Raw genomic sequence first — 19,705 nt, 5'->3', positions numbered from 1 at the left:
CACACAGTCCGTTACATTACTGAATAAGTTTGTGTAGAGCTATTAACACACGGTCCGTTACATCCTTGAATAAGTTTGTGTAAAGCTATAAACACACGGTCCGTTACATCACGGAATAAGTTTGTGTAGAGCTATAAACACACGGTCCGTTACATCACTGAATAAGTCTGTGTAGAGCTGTAAACACGCGGTCCGTTACATCACTGAATAAGTTTGTGTAGAGCTATAACACACGGTCCGTTACATCACTGAATAAGTCTGTGTAGAGCTATAACACACGGTCCGTTACATCACTGAATAAGTCTGTGTAGAGCTATAAACACACGGTCTGTTACATCACAGAATTAGTCTGTGTAGAACTGTAAACACACGGTCCGTTACATCACTGAATAAGTCTGTGTAGAGCTATAAACACATGGTCCGTTTCATCACTGAAAAAGTGTGTGTATAGCTATAAACACATGTTCGTTACATCACTGAATACGTTTGCGTAAAACTTTAAACACACGGTTTACGTAGAGCTATAAACACATGGTCCGTTACATCACTAAATACGTTTGCGTAGAATTTAAACACACGTTCCGTTACATCACTGAATAAGTTTGTGTAGAGCTATAAACACACGGTCCGTTACATCACTCAATAAGATACTGGTATCCGTCTCTTCAGAAAATATTTTGTCCGATTACATCAATAACTGTGTTGGATACTTTAAATGGAAAATCATGGTCAGGAATCCACAATGTTTGTATGAATTCCATAACATTCTTCAAATCTAATGGTGAAAAAAAGACACAGGTATAAATCTAAACACTAAGTATTTATTATTTAATTAGTATGTTATTAATTAATTATTATCTTATTTATATCTCCAGTCCATTTCCATTATATAAATAGTGCCTGTTTTGGAGGGTAACAGTTGAAACTGACATCCCGAGAAAACCATTGTAAACCGACTCGAATCGTAGGTTGACAATGGTTTTCGAGGGGTGTCAATTTCAACTGTTATCCTCCCAAACAGGCACTATTTATTTTGTTATACTGAATGTCTTTTTTAAAAAATTTAAGAAAATTTTACTGCTTTTATATAGGAATAACGTGAATTCTACAGCGAACCGTACGCGCATAATTTTCGCGCATGTAACATTTTTTTAATGTTACCCGTTGCCAAGTACGTTGCTAACGCTGATGGTAATTGTAAATATTATTAACTGCGTCTTAACCAATCAGATTTCAGTATTTAACATGAAAGTATAACAATAATTAATTATTATCTTATTTATATCTCCAGTCCATTTCAATTACATTTTATTCCATATATAGCAACAGAATGCCATGTTTGGATGATCACAAAGTGTGAAATAAACAGGAGTCAGTATTACAGTCCATGTGAATTATACACAGGTCAATTTCAACTTCAGATGTTGAACAAAGTGACAAACAACATGTGTGGTTTTGAGAGCAAACTAGATTTGTACAGAAACATTTACAACCTGTCAATATCCAAGCTATCTCCATCCCACCGCTGATGATGATCTAAACATGGCCTCCCCATCAGGACAGGGTCTGTGTTCATCTACAACAAGAGATAAATTAGCTGTTAATTGATGAATCAACATCATACAGTATATATAAGACAGGGCTATATCTACAAATAAGTTTAACCTAATTACATTGACACATGTTTTAACAGTTATGTAATTAATTAAATCATTTCAATCGACTTGTACTCATAACAAAACAAATTACAAATACCCCGGTACATGTGTCACTACATTAATATCTGGTTTATTAACTACACTGACCTGTTATATTAATCAACTAATTAGAATGACATGTGACCGCATATCTTATTATAAAATACATTCAATTTCCATTTAACTATGAAACCCAATGACTGGTAGATACAGCTAACCCTGTAACAATGAGTTATTTATATTGACAAACAATCACACAGATAAACATGTCTTACATGTATCTTACGGACTGATAATTAACACGGACTGTGTGTCTTAGTTATCTATATCTAATTAAAGTGAAAGATAACAACTCAGACTTACCTGTCAGAGCGTCCTGTCTGGTGATATACCTGTAGACACACACCTTGTTGTTGTCCCCTGATCCGACCCAGAGACTGTGAGTGCTGACAACATAACTCAGGCTACATGGTTCACCCATCTCTTGTGATTTTGTCAGTAGATGTGACAGGAACTGACCGTCCTTGTCTAACATCTGTACTGTTTTGGTTTCACCATCACACACCAGGATATGTGACAGCGCGTCAGTACAGATTCCACGTGGCTTTAGTCGTGATCCTGATGGAGGTCCTGTGTAGGAGAACGATGGCTTCCTCCACGCTCTGTCACCACTACAGCACCAGACCCAATATCTATATAGTCAGACACCACGACATCCCCATTGTTGTTCTCTGTTATATAGTTAGGTTTTCTATACAGTTCCCGTCCTGTGTTGTAGTGCTGTATGGTTTGTGTCAGTTGTACGCTTTGGTTGTACCGGGTTACCTTGGCTGTCCCTGTACGTATATAACGCATCCCGACCAGTAGATCCCCAGTGGACGGGGACCAGTACACACAACGTGGTATCCATGTAAAGTCTGTTCTCTTTATAATTGTGGTGGTTGTTTTCATATCCTTTGACAGTTTGTTAATGTTAGAATTCCTATCTATATAAATCAGTTCACTCTCACTGTTCACTGTGTGTAATCCATAAAAACCACGACATGAATCCTCCACATGATGTAGAGGGACACCTGTTGTTTCTGCCAAAATGAGATTGTATTCATCATCACTGACCCAGACCCAGTCTGATGTCACACAGGAAATGTGAAAACAACGATCAACACCTGTCAGTGTGAGAGATTGATGAAACTCGGGGGGAGAATTCAGTTTCAGCAGACACTGGTTTCCTTGCTGTGGTTTTTCTGTCCCTGTGGTTGGGATTCTACTCAGTGACTCCATCATACGACTTTGATCTACAAACATCAAACATAGAGTTCTAATCCTGTATTGTTACATGAAGTAGATTAAGTTAATTAAATACTCTGATTAAAGTAATTATCAAACTCATTTAAATAATTAAATGTATTTCTCTTGTATATCTTAATTTCATAACCATGATAATGTTTGCATCTTCTTATTTAAATACGTTTGCGGAATAAACAACATTTGGTAACATGTACATAGATATAATAATGGATAACAATTATATGGATATATAACTAATATATGAATTACAATCACAATGAAATACATGTAAACTGACTTCACTATTCAATATGACTTGTGTGATATAACAAAAATAACTAAGGTATACTTAGATCTCATTGAAACCTGTATGATTACCTAACACATATATACTACATCAATGATAATGACTCAGACTTACCTGTCAGAGCGTCCTGTCTGGTGATATACCTGTAGACACACACCTTGTCGCTGTTCATTGATCCGACCCAGAGACGGTGAGTGTTGACATCATAACTCAGGCTACATGGTAAATTCATCTCTTGTGATCTTGTCAGTAGATGTGACAGGAACTGACCGTCCTTGTCCAACATCTGTACTGTGTAGGTGCTATAATCACACACCAGAATGTGTGACAGCGCGTCAGTACAGATTCCACGTGGCTCTAGTCGTGATCCTGATGGAGGTCCTGTGTAGGAGAAACGATGGCTTCCTCCACGCTCTGTCACCACTACAGCACCAAACCCAATATCTCTATAGTAAGCAGGGTTGAAGTAATGCTAAATGTAATGGTAATGTATTGCAATGCATTACATGTTTTCAAAGTAATGCTAGTAATGTGTAATGCCACAAAATTAGCATTACAAGTAATGCTAATGTAATGCATTACTTTCCAAAATCTAGTGTAATGCTGGCATTCCATGGCATTACTTTGCATTACTATGCATATTTATGCATGTTCACTTTAAAAAAATGTGATGAATAAATGAATAGTTGAAATTGAATTTGATTAAATTTATTTTTAAAGAAGAAAGAAATAATTCTAATTGAGAAAAAAATGTTTTAATTGTACAAGTTTTATTAAAAAAGGTTTTTTAAAATTCATTTTTGAATTGTTTATATTACTAAGATAACAGCACAATTTCATAACATTTTTAAGAGTGTTGTTATTAAGAGTTTTTAATCATTTAAACAATTTACTCCAATTAGTTTGCACTTCAATAAGAAATGTGTCAACAACACACTATGCCCCAAGGATAATCTAAGTATCAAAACAATCTATTGTTATAAGAAGTGCTAAACACCCCAATCCCCTTCCCTTCGCTATGTCACAATAGAATAGGAGACAGACATGCACCTTTAAAAGCAAAATGAATGCACTGTCCATCCATGGTGAAAATCAATATCACTTCCAATATTACAACCCATTTGAAAATAATCTTACTTATTTTCTCTCTCTTTCTTTCTGTGTCTCTTTCTCTCTCACTCTCTTGTATATTAATTACACTGTACATTAGTTTGGACTGATAGAAAATACAAGATTTATGTATTTAATATATTATTGCACTTAATATATCCTAAGATAAAGATCGTCAAACAGTATTTTCCAGTCCAAGCTTTGACTGCTCCTGCAAAACATTTATTTAGCATAGCCCGGAAGATGGATGCATTTAAAAGATGAAACCTTTGAAAATTCGATCCTAAAGTGCAACAGCAATCTTTTGTCTTAAAGTGTCCTCCGTAAAATGAAATACGATTAAAATATATTAAGAAATATAACTGGGAAAAATCATCTGTTTTTAAAATTAATTAATAAAATTAAGTGTCCAAAATTATAAAGATTTGTGTAATCTGGGGATATATCTATATTTAGCTTTTAAAAACCGCAACATTATTTCATGAATTGTTTTTCGTTACACATGTGATATTTGATCATGCCAAATGTCTATAAATATCATTTCACTTATGTAATATGTTGTTCATATTGCCACAACATGATTATACATGTATATTGAGCAAATATAGAATTACTCTTGTTTATTCATTGAATTTGAACCTGATACTGATCATGAAGCTGTAGATATGTTAAAGAGTGTTTTATATTTGAAACATTTGCAAAAACTCTTTATTAGCTTTACTTTAAAAAAAAAGTAATGGTAATGGTAATGCATTACTTTACTCATGTAATGGTAATGTAATGCATTACTTCAAGAAAATCAAGTAATGGTAATGGTAATTGAATGCCCAAATTCATGAAGTAATGGTAATGTTATGCATTACTTTAAAATGTAAATAGTCTGCCTTATAGTCAGACACCACGACATCCCCATTGTTGTTCTCTGTTATATAGCTAGGTTTTCTATACAGTTCCCGTCTTGTGTTGTAGTGCTGTATGGTTTGTGTCAGTTGTCCACTCTGGTTATACCGGGTTACCTTGCCTGTGTATGTCCATGAATGTATATAACACATCCCGACCAGTAGATCCCCAGTGGACGGGGACCAGTACACACACAGTGGTTCCCATGTAGAATCTGTTCTCTCTATAACTGTGGTGGTTGTATTTGACAGTTTGTTAATGTTAGAATTCCTATCTATATAAATCAGTTCACTCTCACTGTTCACTGTGTGTAATCCATTATAATCACGTAAAACACGACATGAATCCTCTACACGATGTAGAGGGACACCTGTTGTGTCTGTCAAGATGAGATTGTCTCCATCACTGACCCAGACCCGGTCTGATGTCACACAGGAAAGGTGTAAACAACGATAAACACCTGTCACTGTGAGAGATTGATGGAGCTCAGGAGAATACGTCAGTTTCAGCAGACTCTGGTTTCCTGTGAGTTGGTTTCCTCTCTCTGTGATTTGGATACTTAGTGACTCCATCACATCCTCCTTGTTGAGTGACTCAGTCATGGAGAGCTGGCTGGTGTGGAGTGTAGGATGTATCTGGGGGAGGGCTTTCTTTATGGAGGAGAGGAATTGTAGCGGTCTGATTACTCTCCTCTGTTCATATATGTGTACATATCTCTGTAGGCAGACCATGTGTATGATCATTTCTTTCTTCTGTTTTAAAAATCTGTGTTTGAAATCAAAGTCACAGAACACATTACACATGAAATCTTTCTGTATATAGTCAATGAGATGCTTCAGTGTCTGGGCCTTTGTTAACATCTCTGATTGATAGAGGGAGAAATCTGTGCGACAGGTTTTGAAATCAGTTTTGATTCGTGTCAAGAGAACAGGTCTGTAAAAGAGAGCCTCACTTCTGATGGTGTGAATGGTTCCTATGTGTTGTTGTCGCTTTGTTTTATAGGATGTTGTAACGGCTAATTGTCGGTGATTTCTATGCTGTGTGCAATGATAACAGACAGGAACTTGACACGGTTCACAGTATTTTATATAAACATGGCTAGGATGCCTCACACAGATCTCTTGTGTTGGGATGTAGTTGATTTTATCACGGTGTGACACAACATCATGGTCTATTGTTTGGAGATCTTTTACATGGTTCTCTTTACACTGTTGACACAGATCACATGGACACGATACACAATAGTACTCTGTGTCCCTCGGACACTTAGAACACTGATGTACTTTACATGAAGTGCTTGCTGTTTCCATTGTGTGGAGGGACTACGTCTCAAAATCACAACCTGTTTAATTAAAAATAAAGTGTTTTAAATAATGTCAACCACATTTTTTCCACATATCAATATCAAATTTTATATAAAAAGTTTTACATTTATTACATGTTTCTTTAATGTAATAATAAATCATTCCTACAAAGATAATAATGATTCATATAAATAATGATTCATCAATATGGCTCTGGTTACAGAAATACTCAACTTATTAAAGAAATGGCCCGAAATATGTTGACATTAAAGAGAGAGAGAGAGAGAGAGAGAGAGAGAGAGATAGGGAGAGAGAATTCTGTTAAACATGTAATCTTGTTTTCTCTTTTTATTTCTCTATCTATCCTTTTCTCACTCTCTATAACATTTTCCGACAAGAATTCTCTCTCTCTATCTCTTTCTCTCTGAGGCTTAACATGACCCTTGATTCTTTTCTTTCAATCTCTCTCTTTCTCTCTCTCTCTCTTTATTTCCTTCTCTCTGCATATCCCTCAGAATGTTCTTGCTTAGCTTGATCTCATGTTTCTCATTCCTTCTTTCATTTTTTATCCCTCTTTCTCAAAATTTTTCTGCTTTTTACATCGTTGCTTTCTCTGGGAGAGAGAAAGAGAGTGTCATAGCTTAAATTTATCTCTCTCTCTTGTTCTCTCTCTCTCTCTCTCTCTCTCTCCCTCTCTTTCTCTCTCTCTCTCTGACTTAACTTACATATTTGTCTCCTTTTACTTTCATTTGCTTTCTCTCTTTTTCTCTGTAAATATCTCAGAATTTTCTTGCTTAGCTTTAACTCATTCTCTATCCCTATTTCTCAAAATTTTCTCTGCTTTTAACACAATTGCTTTTTCTGAGAGAGAAAGAGAGTTTCATTGCTAAACTTAATCTCTCTTTTTTCCCTCTTTCTGACTTAACATATCCTTTTCTCCTTTCTTTCATTCTCTCTCTCTCTCTCTCTCTCTCTCTCTCTCTCTCTCTCTCTCTCTCTCTCTCTCTCTCTGTGTATATATATGTATCTCAGACTTTTCTTGCTAAGCTTATTTCTCATTTCTTAATTCCTTCTATTTTCCTTTCTCTGCTTTCATACACGCTTGCTTTCACTGAGAGAGAGAGAGAGAGAGAGAGAGAGAGAGAGAGAGAGAGAGAGAGAGAGAGAGAGAGAGAGAGAGAGGGAGAGAGAGAGTGAGGTGAGAGAGAGAGAGAGTAAAGAGCAGAGAAAAAATAGGAAAAGGGAATGAGAGACTACTAAACATGTACCAAATCTCTATTACACTGCTCTCTCTTTCTCTCGCCCTATCTCTCTCTCCTTTTCTCTGCTTAGCATCTGCCCTTGTCTCTCTTTTTTTAATATCTCTCTCTCTCTCTTTCTTTCTCTCTCTGTATATCTCTCCGACTTTTCCTGATTAGCCTGAACTCATCCTTTCTCATTCTTTCTTTCCTACTCTATCCCAGCAGGGTTGTCTCTAAGACCTGGGGGAGGACCTAAAATGATAGCCTGGCTAATGTTGCATTGCTATTACATGTATTGCATTTAAACACACTCTAGCTATAAACTAGACCCCCCGACCCCTTTTATTTTTTATATTTTACTTCTACTTCAATTTTTATTGACAACCCGGTAATCCCCATCTTCGCTAGCCAAGGGTTTTCGGTCCACTTTGCTCCCCATAAACCCTTGGCAGATTTCATTACGAAAACTCGGTGATGTGGTGGCGCTATCTAGCTAGCAACTTGAGTTGCGCCCCTTGCACATTTACATTTTAATCGAGTTAACAAAAGGTTATATACACAATACGGCATTAATACAACTTGAAAACATGTTGACTACCGAATATCGGAACATAATTAACGATGCTATTAAATATGAATTAACTTATAACCTAAGAAAAGCACGGAATGTTTTATCCAAAGTGTTTTGTAAGGACCTCTACCGGGAGTGAAAAAGTCGCCGATTTATATGAGAGCTTTCATGCCATAAAATCAGGTATCGTTGCCGTGAATATTGCGGACCAAAGAAATTAAGAAAACAGAGCTCACTGAACCTTTAAAAGCAATAACCATAAGCAGGACTGTACGTGTATAAACTAACGGGATACGCAACTTCTACATTCGCCATGTTTACTTCCCATGTTATCACGCGAGCCTTGGCAAGTTTGTAGAAATATGGTCAATCCCAGTAAAATATATAGGTTTTTAAAGCGATCTGGTTAGACCATCGTTGGGGAGGCACTGTACTCGAGAACTCGTGTCTCAACCTGTTAAAAGCACCGAATGTTTTACCATCGATCACACATGTGTTTTCTTTTAAAGTTTATATTTACAAGCACTGCGATTGGATCAGCTCATCGCAGCTGCAGCCAATCATAAAATGGAGCTTATCACCGAGTTTTCGTAATGAAATCCGCCAAGGGTTTATGGGGAGCCAAATACTCAGCCAGGGTAAGGGGAAAGCTAGTCATTGGCCACAGTCAAATTCTCAGCCAGGGTAAGGGGGAAAGCCGGTCATTGGCCACAGTCAAATACTCGGCCAGGGTATGGCGGAAAGCCAGTCATTGGCCACAGTCAAATACTCAGCCAGAGTGAGGGGGGAAAGCCAGACATGGGCCACAGTCAAATACTCAGCCGGGTTAGGTGGAAAGCCAGTCATTGGCCACATTACCCTGGCTGAGTATTTGACTGTGGTCAATGACCGGCTTTCCCCCCTCACTCTGGTTGAGTATTTGACTGTGGTCTATGGCTGGTTTTCCCCCTTACCCTGGTTGAGTATTTGACTGTGGCCAATGACCGGCTTTTCCCCTTACCCTAGCTGAGTATTTGACTGTGGCCTATGACTGGCTTTTCCCCTTACCTTGGCTGAGTATTTGACTGTGGCCTATGACTGGCTTTCCCCATTACCCTGTCTGAGTATTTGACTGTGGCCTATGACCGGCTTTTCCCCCTTACCCTGGCTGAGTATTTGACTGTGGTCTATGACTGGTTTTCCCCCATACCCTGGCTGAGTATTTGACTGTGGCCAATGACCGGCTTTCCCCCTTACCCTGGCTGAGTATTTGACTGTGGCCTATGTCTGGCTTATCCCCCTCACTCTAACTGAGCATTTGACTGTGGCCTATGACTGACTTTCCCCCTTTACCCTGGCTGCGTATTTGACTGTGGACTATGACTGGCTTTCCCAATGCCCAGGCTGAGTATTTGACTGTGGTCTAAGTCAGGATCCCCCCTCACCTTGGCTGAGTATTTGACTGTGGTCTATGACTTGCTTTCCCTCTTACCCTGTCTGAGTATTTGACTGTGGACTATGACAGTTCAGGGTTGGCAAAAAAGCGGGAAATACTTATATTTCCCAGGACGGTCGGAAATACTGGCAGTTCCTGGGAATTACTAATACTTCCCGGGAAATACTGGGAAATAAATTACAACTACATATTATAGTACTTCAAGTTTAGACATTAGTCTTAATCAAATATGTAGCCAAATAGCCCCACTCATAGTACATATCTACCCAAAACAGGAGCACAAAACTGTCAAGTGTCAATTATTTATTAAAACAACATGTGTGATTATTTAATTGTTACTTGTAACACCTACAGTAATTATAACAGTTTTTTGTGCTTTGAATTATAAATCTGTAAAGCTCAAAACTTGAAGTTCAAAAAGCTGGACTAAAATTTGTACATTAGCAGCTATAGAAGTCTTTAGGAATAGGTGCTCTTGTGAATTTAAGATTCATAAACTAACAGTGAAATGGCAAAGTATGCTAAATTGTGTTTTGGTGCTTATTGTTAATATATAATATCCAAAACATAAGTTTTACATTGAACAAAGTAAATAAATAAAGATTATAAATTTGTATTTCCCAGTATTTCCCAGTTTAGTTATAAACAGTAGTATTTACCGGAACGGGAAATACCGGTATTTACCACCGGTAATTCCCAGCACTGGTATTTCCCGGCCAACCCATAGTATGACTGGCTTTCCCCTTTACCCTGGCTGAGTATTTGACTCTCCCTGGGGAAGATAATTTGACAATATCTCAACTCTGACATTACCATAAAAATATACTCTTCCCTTGTTTAACAAAACAAACCTTAAATAAGGATGAACGCAATAGTTATTTTGTCAATACCTTGGTAAGTAATAATATTGATGTTGACCTTGGCCTATGCTCTCGGCCAACAGTTCTAACCCATGACTAACACAATGACTACTGCCCTCAAACCGATTTAAGAGCTGTATACTATGATGTCTATGAATAACACACAATGACAGACAAGCGATTGCAATAGGTCTTATGAGTGACCAAGAAACAAAAAGATTAGCTGCCTAATGAGAAATTCATATATACATTAAAAATTTATGAATACTATACATATGTATTTTGTTTTTCTTGACTTCATCCACTGTATCACCGTGTATTATACGCTTAAAACCTATAAAGAGACCACGCAATTCTACACACCAGTACATGTATAACACAAAGTAATAATATACAGCAAATTTCAATTAAAACATATAGGAAAGCAAAAGTACTGAGAGAGAGAGAGAGAGAGAGAGAGAGAGAGAGAGAGAGAGAGAGAGAGTATTACTAACATACTAATCGTTATCTAACTTGTGTGTTTGGAACTATTTTGTAATAATCAAGATAATTAATTACTATGTGCATTTCCAGCTTCATTAAACATATTAAACTTGAATGTAAGGATTTAAGACCAGAAATATAAATTGTACATTTATTAAAAACTTGGCTTGTTTTAAGTATAGGTGAAAAGGGGAACAACTACTTTCATGTTAAAATTTAGTTATTCCCCTTTTCACTTTGCTTGATCAGTGAGACTGTGTTTAATTAAAAGCAGAAGTGTCCCAGAAACTTAGCTCAATCTGAGTCAATCAAGATTATTTTGTATTTGAATTGATAATCCATGATCAATTCATCAATTTATAATATAATTGAAAGAAAAGATATTGTTTAGCGGATTAAAACGTTTATAGATCTATACAATCAACATTATACCGCTTTTAAAGTAGTGTCAGAGAAGGTTAACTCTTACCTAAATCATAGTTTAAACATAATGTATACAGATATCAATTAATTCATCCAACTTATACATTGTTGGGAAAATAATGAGAGATTTAATCGCTGAATAAATTACTGTTGTATCATAATTGAAAATAAATGTTCATACTTTACCACAGTTATTAATTTTTTTCCAAAACTGGATCAGTTATTTCTGCCTTGAATGAGGATAAAACACCTAAAAAGTAAACAATATATCATAATATATACGTCACAAACATTAATGCATCGTTTCTTTATACATGTTATAAGTTTAGATTAGTGTAAATTATATGTACCCTTTCGAAAGCACATCAGCCTATCTATGAAAATCCTATCATTTGTTATTAATTGAAAACTTTAACTAACAAATCATTTTCTCAACTCCTTCATTCTTGCTTTTAAGTTCTTGTATCACATTGTTTATCTAGGCCAGCGCAGATTAAATGTTTGTGTTTCTGATAACATTGGAAACTTATTTAAAACAATACATGCAATAATGCTGAAAATGTTACTAAATCAACTTAATCTTACAATGTGCAAACAAATAGTGAGTCACATTATTACAAAGTTGTATTTCTTCCCTTTTAAACCATCTCTTTAGGCGACAAATTATGCTATACCTCTGTCATACATTGATTAATATAGCATGCTAGAAAGCTAAGATTAAAATGATTTTTTTATATGACACAGTTACTTATTCAATCGTTTGTATTTTGATAATTTTTCTTAAACTGTAAAACTATTCTTTATATCTATTTGATTTATAAGACAAATAAATCAAAACAATATTTTTCCAGTTTTTTCGACTATAAATTTTATACTTTTTTAAACCACCTATAGCGAGCTATATCTCATCATTTAAAGCCAGAATGTAGAAGTTGAGAAAATGATTTGACAGTGGGTTAGTGTTGATTTATTTATGATATATATATGCATAAATGTTTAAAATGTAGAAATAATACGTCTGTTACAGGGACGTATATACCAACGGGATAGGCAGCTCTCACACGTCTTGCCAAATCACGCGGTACGTGATTTTGTAGGTCATTTTTAACTTCATATGTTTACGATGTAACCTGATATATCGATATAACACCTTTAAAAACTATCTTGAAATTATTCTGTAATTGCAATTTGTACTTTAGCCCCCCCCCCCCCCCCCCAAAAAAAAAATGTGTGTTTCTGGTTTCCCGACCGACCCTATTTTTTATGCGCCGACCCTAACACTTTTTATTCCAAATCCAGATTATCAACCGTAGTTGGTTTAAACAATAGAGTTTTTACAAATCAGAGTTTAAAAAAGGCTTGTAACAATTAAATAGAAAACACCACTCATCAAAGCGTTTTATAGATTTCTAAGTGCAGATTGACAGCATGGATGAAAGTTATCCTTGGTTACTTTAGCTAAATTATCAATACAAGAAATAGTTTTTAGGGCAGTGATGTGTTCGAAATTAATATAAAGATGTACATGAAAAAAGCAGAGGCAAAGCTTTTTTTTTTTATATTTCTGGGTGTGGAGACTGCAGATATCGTAAGTCTTTGAATAGGCCTAACAATCATTCACATTATAAATATGATTTTAAAATGCTGCATTTCAGTTGCAAATGAAATTTTGAAAATTAGTCTTAAACCATTAATAATGTTTTCATTTTTTTTTTTTATTGAACAAATTTAATTCTAAGGCTCTTGTCTGATCAACCAGAATTTCCTCTGTTTCTGAATTCAACACCTACAGTTACGATATTATAGGAATGAGAGTACCAATGCACCGGATGTTGACATCAGAGAAGTGTTTTTACAAGATTGAGCCGCGCAGAAACAGGTATGGCTAAGGTGATTGGCTAAATTAATTGCTGAAATAATAATTTTTTCAAAGTAAATTAACACTGTTTAAAATGAATGATGGATTGAAGAAGTACTGCAAAAAGTAAAGAAATAAGAGGGGTTGAATTAGGGGGTGGGTGTCAATTTTGGGATTATGAGTATAGGAATGAGAGTACCAATGCACCGGATGTTGACATCAGAGAAGTGTTAATACAAGATTGAGCCGCGCAGAAAAAGGTATGGCTAAGGTGATTGGCTGAATTAATTGCCGAAATAATGATTATTTCAAAGTAAATTTATCACTGTTTAAAATGAATAATGGATTGAAGAAGTACTGCAAAAAGTAAAGAAATAAGAGGGTTGAAATAAAGGGTGGGTGTCAATTTTTGAACTTGGATTTATTTGCTGCGGATCGCTGTAAGTTGTAAACAAGCTCAATTTGACCTATAAACGCCATGGGACCCTATGCATTTCTACTGATTTTGTGTTACTGCTTGGAATGAACTTTCAAATGTGACCAAGGATATGTCTGTAAGTATAATAGCAAACTAGCCAGGTGGGTTTAAGTTAACATTGAGCCCTAAGGGAAATGAATTGGTACTCTTTTCCCTATAGAGTCCCTATTTTTTAAATGTCTTGTAGCTTAGAAATTGAAAAAGGTTAATTATTTCATAATGAAAAGAGCAGATATAACATTTTAAAACGCTAGAAGTAGATTAGTACTGTAAATGTAAATATGAGGGTGGGAGTGGCTGTCATTTTCAAAATAAGGGGGGGGGGGTACTGAATGAGTGTAAAGGGTAATATAAGGGTGACCAGGCAAGAATAAAAGCAAAAAATTGTGGGGTTTTATGGTAAATTGGATAAAATAATTGTTGATCACCTGTGTTGCACTCCACTATTTGAGTTCTTTGCTTGTATATTTATTTTAATTGTACAAGATTTTTGAGATAAATCTTGACTGACCAGCTGTTCAATATAGAATCTGGACCAAACTTAGGTTTAACTCAGACTTTTTTTCTGATATTCTGTTAATTTTGTGTGCTCCATATTACCATTGACTTCTCAGAAGTGTCTATAGTCTTTTTAAATAGATTAAATAATGCTAGCCAATGCCAATTTAATTCGTCCGAGTTATTTTTCAGCAGACCATTTATTGTATATGGATTGCGCAGCTTGATCGAAAGAGTGATTCGGATCAAATACTGCCTCCCATACTTTTCAGCCATCCTTGCAGAGGAGTTCCGCAGTCTTCTTTCAAGTCTGAAGTGGTCTTGTGCAATGAGGTTGATGTAAAAGAAGGTTTGCGTCACACACCCTGAGACTACATCCACTGTCAACAGTGACAGCATCTGGTAGGTTGCCATGTTTCATTTGTTTATCCCCAGTTCAATGATTTGGAGTTTTTGGGCTAGAAGAAATACAGTTTAGAGTTTGGGATTTATGCATAGTCTGGAATGTAGAATGAGTGCCCCCCCCCCCCCCCCAGGGTTGGGAAAGGAAATGTTTAAATAATTTACATGATCATTACACATGAAACAGAATGGGGTGACACCTGGGACTCATGTCAACTGAATATGGAATATACTTTATTTGCATGATAATATTTTATGAGTTTGGTGGGGACTTTTTGTGAAGTTTTAATGGTTCAAATGCTTGAAAATGTCAACAGTGTAGAGAACAAGACAGCAGTTTTTAGAGTTACTTCCCTTTGGCTTACTGGTCAGTGTTGCAGAATTTCAACATAATGCAATTTCTTTTATTTAGACTAGCTGCGTCTAATTTTTAAATTCTTTCCTTGAATGTTATTCTGACTGCATAAATCACATGTGGTAATACATGTAATTACATGTAATCTTATGTAATTGTGCTTTTTATGTACCCCACCCCTGAATAATCATTTAATTTTGTATTAATGTGTGTAATAAAGATATATATGTATATTTGTAAGGCATGTATGATATAAATTGATGTATAAACATTGGTTTGTGCAATAAATAACTTGTAACACTGATTTTCTCCCATTCCTACACTTAAGAGGATTTTCATTTTTTTTGCCTCCTCGGTCTTCGCAGATGGTGGCACCAGGGCGGCGGAGTCATTTTGTCCCTTTATAACTCTGACAGAGAGTCCGTATCCATGTGATCCATCATGACAGATATTTTTTTTTCATGATGCAGGTAAAATTATTAGTATACCAGTCTCTGTCTCTTTACTGTGAGGCATATTTGTGATATCAAACCAGAACAAATACCCTTCTAGATTTTTTAACATTGTCAAAAAATTCTCTTTTTCTAGGTGTAAATTCCACAAATTTTACTATTTATTAGCTCTGTTTATAATTACAATGACTGAGCTGTAATATAATGTCAAAAATATGTACCTCTCCTTTTTCAAAATGACTGTAATACAAAATGACAGGGGGCACCTGCTAGTTCTCTAAGCTGCATTCGACTGAGGGGGGGGGGGGGTGATATTGTTCGCACCTGCTAAATCAACAGGAAAGGCCAGATTATGATTATTTGGCTTATCAGAGTCAATAATGATTAAATTTTCATGACATGAAAATTTTTTACTTATAAGTCAATATTTAGCCTGTTTAATTTGCATAATTTACCAGGATTTCATCTTATTTAAGAGGTTTTCTAAAATTCTGGGTAGAATCCACCCTTATTTAAAAAAAATTGTCAAATTTGTTCATGATACCCTTAAATACATTTAAACAAAGTGAACACATTCATTCCGTTTTTCCCATGTATTTTATTTGTTAAATCATTTAAAGGAGTCAATTCATCTTGAGTCTCACTGTGAGCCCACTCTCATTACAGCATTTGCCGAGGGAGAGAGCCTGATACTCAGACGAGCACAGCATAAATATAAATCAAGATCCAGGACTCAAGTTTCATACACAATTAAAGGTATGTATAAGGTTCATGAAAAACACAAATTTGCCTAATTCTGAGGTGAGTAAAATTATGAGTATAAGAATGAGAGTACCAATGCACCGGATGTTGACATCAGAGAAGTGTTAATACAAGATTGAGCCGCGCAGAAAAAGGTATGGCTAAGGTGATTGGCTGAATTAATTGCCGAAATAATGATTTTTAGACGGTGGCATATATGCCACCGTATAATATCGTCGCTCGAGTAGCTCATTTGTATGCATGATGGCACCCCTAGCGGCAGAAATGTGCGGAGGTGATAATCAAGTTTACGCAGAAGTTGATATATCAGAATGGTAGAGATATAATACTATACAACAAAATTTCTAAGTTATTTGATAAATGGTAAAGGTTTGCACAAAAAGACTTGAAAGTAAATGCTTATGAATATTCATGAAGTTAACGATGCTAAGCGAGTCGGGTTAGGTATTCAACCAGAGCTGTATTACATCCTTATAAAAATTGCGCGTAGAAAAGTAGTTCAAAGTATATCGTAGTGTTTTTGTTGAATTTACATGTCTATATTTGTTTTCAGATATCTCAAACAGTTATTGCTATAAATATTGATAAGCAGGTATAAAATATCTTTGCATCTGACATTTCCTAATAAATGAAAATAATGCGTAAGAATATATCCTGACATTCGACATTTTCACAAAGAAGAAGACAGCCCAGAGGTCAGAAAACAACAACATAAACAAAGCCACGTGGAGAAAGAGAAGCGAATCAGAGGTGAATAATTTGTTTTCTTTTGAATATATATATAGGTATCTATTGTTTATTATCCTCGTCTGATAGTCATGTAGAGTAGGATTCAGACTACTGATGTTTTTTTACTATCAATCGGCCAAATTGGATTTTTTTCTCTGAATAGATTTCTTGTCTATTTTGATAAAGCCTAGTATATGTAAAGAGATCGACGTGTGGACAGACCAGCTATTATAAAAGATTCGATTTGTTTATTCATGATTTTATATTTTCGTTGTTGTTGATAGTCATGAGTTGATCATCATCTAGGGCGTACAAGCTTACCCACGCTATCTGTCGACCATATTGGTATCGGGTTCGTTCGCCATAGTATACTCTGTAATTTGTTTTGGAAACTTCAAACTTTTCATTTGATATTACGTGTATATCATTAATTTCAAATAAATAAATCATAAAAATTTATTGAAAAAAATTGTTGGTGCTAAAATGTTTTGTAATTGATTATTAAAATTAAGACTATCTTGATTCTTGAGAAGAAAATCAGAACTTTTTGAACAATTGTTCAATGTATATAAATGTTGGTAAACTTGAGATTTTGAGACAATATGAGAACTTATGAGAAAAATGACATCAACTTATCAATTTGAAAACAAAATGAGAAACTTTGATTGAGAATTTGAGAACAAAATGAGAAACTTCATAGAGAAAAATGATATCATTTTGAGACTTCCTTTGAGCACAAACTGGCACTAACTTCAGAATATAAGTACAGAATGAGAAACTTGCTGACATTATCATAATTTGAGAACAATATGAGCAACTTACTTCAAGCAAAATGTGAATTGGAACGAATATGAATGAAGATTTATGAGCATATAAAGAACTGAATACATATATTGATTGAAATTAGAACTTCAGAAGGTTATCATTTGAACAAAAACAAGGTTTTTGTGTACAGACAGTACATATACAATAGCATTTGGATTTGATAAAGTTGTGTGAGAGTTAGATTGAGAATCCAAGTAGAAGAGACACTACTTTATGTATTTCATGCATACATGTATGCACTTTCATTGTATTGAACATAAAATACTAACTGAAAGAAACTGTTTTAATTGATACTCGTAGACTTCAAACGTTTAGTTGATTTAGAATTTCAAAGTAGAAATACATATATTATGAGCTACAATGAGTGTCCAAAAAAATATGTTTAATTAGTTATAGTTTCAACTTTCAAGCCAGAGTATTTAGATAACTTGATATTTCAGTTCTTAAAATATGGCCGAACAACAAAATTTAAGTGTGGAAAGACAACAACTAACTGTACAAGCAGATCATTCTCAATGTGCGGAAATCTTCCCAATCAGTTCAAGGGGAAAACAATGTGTGACAAACAGTTTTATGTTTCTATTATTTTGTCATTTTTACGAAAACACATCTTTCACAAAACATGATCTACATTCAGTTTTGGAGACTGGAGATGTTTTGTATCATTTAATCATTAAATCAAACTCATTTTTATTAGCTTCTGAACTACCAAATCACATTGAATTTAGAAATAAATATATTTCATCATTTGTCAGACAGACTTATTTTGGCAACATGGCACAAACTGTGGGAGAAGAGGTTGGTTTTTCATTAGAAAACAGTTTGAATATGTCATTTGCAAAATATGATGCCTGTATTCTGATTTTTCATTCAGCAGCAATAGCTTTGAAACAAAGAGGTGACAGATTTTTTGTGTTTGATGCTCATAATAGAGGAAATGATGGGCTTTGCGACCCTGATGGAAAGTGTACTATGACAATACACAACTGTTTTCAAGCTCTTTGCAATTTTCTACGACATCTGTGTATGTCTTTGTCTTGCATTAGTTTGGATAATGTGCAGTATGAAATCAATGCCTTCTGTTTTAAGACTCTTTCCAACAAACCAAGAAAACCTGTAACACGCATTTGCAGTGAAAGTGACTTGTCATTTGGAGAAAATAAAACACAGTCGAGGAAACGATGTTGGTCAGAACATAATGAGAATAGAAATCCTAAATGTCAAGATCATTCATTAAGAAAAAAAGGGAAAACTGAAAAAATGGATAATGATGTTTGGAATAAGAGAGGAACCCAAAATGTTGTTATTGAAAACTATGTTGATAGTTTAAATTTACCAGAAGTTGGGGAAATAAGTAGCAATTCAGATTGCCAGATTGAAAATGATGTTTCAAGTTGTTCTAATGTGACCCCTTTAATGGAAGGACTTGAACAAACTGAGGAAATTGCAGTAATGAATTTTAAACAATTAGTAAAGGAAGGTCCATTATTTGTTTGCTCTTGCTGTACACAAACTTGGTTTAGGGATGGTGTTTCTAAGGCTCAGTTTCTGTATACATTAGATATAGCACACAAATGTTTGCAAGGTATCAAAAGTGCAAAAGATACAGAATGGATTTGTCATACTTGTAAGAAGTACTTAAAACTTGGTAAAATACCAGCTTTAGGAGTTGTGAATGGATTAGAATTTCCCCCGAAACCTCCTGAATTAAATATTACTGAAATGGAA

General features: G+C 35.1%; 2 pseudogenes; both read right to left on the bottom strand.

Moving 5' to 3' along the window:
* The window catches only part of LOC128163002 (uncharacterized), a 206,920-nt pseudogene that overhangs the window by 105,633 nt on the left and 81,582 nt on the right, over nt 1-19,705 (bottom strand).
* Nucleotides 576-6,619, bottom strand: LOC128163004 (uncharacterized; annotated as a pseudogene).

Source organism: Crassostrea angulata, chromosome 9, assembly GCF_025612915.1.
Source record: "Crassostrea angulata isolate pt1a10 chromosome 9, ASM2561291v2, whole genome shotgun sequence".
In the NCBI taxonomy this organism is placed as follows: Eukaryota; Metazoa; Mollusca; class Bivalvia; order Ostreida; family Ostreidae; genus Magallana; species Magallana angulata.
Note: the sequence above shows the minus strand (reverse complement) of the source record. Positions and strands in the feature narration are given on the sequence as shown.